We start from the raw sequence: 2,384 nt of genomic DNA, 5'->3' as shown, positions 1-2,384 counted from the left end.
ATACTGTATGAAGCCAGTAGACAGTAACATACTGTATGAAGACCTGTAGACTGTAGACAGTAACATACTGTATGAGACCTGTAGACTGTAGACAGTAACATACTGTATGAAGCCATAGACGTAACATACTGTATGAAGGCCTGTAGACTGTAGACAGTAACATACTGTATGAAGGCCTGTAGACTGTAGACAGTAACATACTGTATGAAGCCTGTGACTGTAGACAGTAACATACTGTATGAAGCCTGTAGACAGTAACATACTGTATGAAGCCTGTAGACTGTAGACAGTATCATACTGAATGAAGGCCTGTAGACTGAATGAAGGCCTGTAATACATTCTGTATGAAGACCTGAAGAAAGTAGACAGTAACTACTGTATGAAGACCTGTAGACAGTAAACAGTAACATACTGTAAGAAGCCTGTAGACAGTAACATACTATATGAAGGCCTGTAGACTGTAACAGTAACATACTATAAAGCCTGTAGACAGTAGACAGTAATATACTGTATGAAGGCCTGTAGACCTAGAGAATAACATACAGTATGAAGCCTGTAGACAGTAACATACTATAAGAAGCCTGTAGACAGTAGACAGTAATATACTGTATGAAGGCCTGTAGACCTTAGAGAATAACATACAGTATGAAGCCTGTAGACAGTAACATACTGTATGAAGGCCTGTAGACCTTAGATAGTAACATACTGTATGAAGGCCTGTAGACCTTAAGAAAGTAACATACAGTATGAAGCCTGTAGACTGTAGACAGTAACATACTGTATGAAGGCCTGTAGACGTTAGACAGTAACATACAGTATGAAGCCTGTAGACTGTAGACAGTAACATACTGTATGAAGGACTGTAGACTGTAGACAGTAACATACTGTATGAAGGCCTGTAGACTGTAGACAGTAACATACTGTATGAAGGCCTGTAGACAGTAGACAGTAACATACTGTATGAAGGACTGTACACAGTAGACAGTAACATACTGTATGAAGGCCTGTAGACTGTAACAGACTGTATAAAGACTGTAAGACAGTAACATACTGTATTTTATTTTATTTTTTTATTTCACCTTTATTTAACCAGGTAGGCTAGTTGAGAACAAGTTCTCATTTGCAACTGCGACCTGGCCAAGATAAAGCATAGCAGTGTGAACAGACAACACAGAGTTACACATGGAGTAACAATAAACAAGTCAATAACATGGTAGAAAAAAAGAGAATCTATATACAATGTGTGCAAAAGGCATGAGGTAGGCAATAAATCGAATAATTACAATTTAGCGAATTAACACTGGAGTGATAAATCATCAGATGATCATGTGCAAGAAGAGATACTGGTGTGCAAAAGAGCAGAAAAGTAAATAAATAAAAGCAGTATGGGGGTGAGGTAAGTAAATTGGGTGGGTAGTTTACAGATGGACTATGTACAGCTGCAGCGATCGGTTAGCTGCTCGGATAGCAGATTTTTAAAGTTGTTGAGGGAGATAAAAGTCTCCAACTTCAGAGATTTTGCAATTCGTTCCAGTCGCAGGCAGCAGAGAACTGGAAGGAAAGGCGTCCAATGAGGTTTTGGCTTTAGGGATGACAGTGAGATACACCTGCTGGAGCGCGTGTTGCGGGTGGGTGTAGCCATCGTGACCAGTGAACTGAGATAAGGCGGCACTTTACCTAGCATAGCCTTGTAGATGACCTGGAGCCAGTGGGTCTGACGACGAACATGTAGCGAGGGCCAGCCGACTAGGCATACAGGTCGCAGTGGTGGGTCGTATAAGGTGCTTTAGTAACAAAACGAATGGCACTGTGATAAACTGCATCCAGTTTGCTGAGTAGAGTATTGGAAGCTATTGTAGATGACATCGCCGAAGTCGAGGATCGGTAGGATAGGCAGTTTTACTAGGGTAAGTTTGGCGGCGTGAGTGAAGGAGGCTTTGTTGCGGAATAGAAAGCCGATTCTTGATTTGATTTTGGATTGGAGATGTTTGATATGAGTCTGGAAGGAGAGTTTGCAGTCTAGCCAGACACCTAGGTACTTATAGATGTCCACATATTCTAGGTCGGAACCGTCCAGGGTGGTGATGCTAGTCGGGCGTGCGGGTGCAGGCAGCGAACGGTTGAAAAGCATGCATTTGGTTTTACTAGCGTTTAAGAGCAGTTGGAGGCCACGGAAGGAGTGTTGTATGGCATTGAAGCTCGTTTGGAGGTTAGATAGCACAGTGTCCAAGGAAGGGCCGGAAGTATATAGAATGGTGTCGTCTGCGTAGAGGTGGATCAGGGAATCGCCCGCAGCAAGAGCAACATCATTGATGTATACAGAGAAAAGATCGGCCCGAGAATTGAACCCTGTGGTACCCCCATAGAGACTGCCAGAGGACCGG

Source organism: Salvelinus sp. IW2-2015, linkage group LG33 (genome assembly GCF_002910315.2).
Source record: "Salvelinus sp. IW2-2015 linkage group LG33, ASM291031v2, whole genome shotgun sequence".
Lineage (NCBI taxonomy): Eukaryota > Metazoa > Chordata > Actinopteri > Salmoniformes > Salmonidae > Salvelinus > Salvelinus sp. IW2-2015.
Note: the sequence above shows the minus strand (reverse complement) of the source record.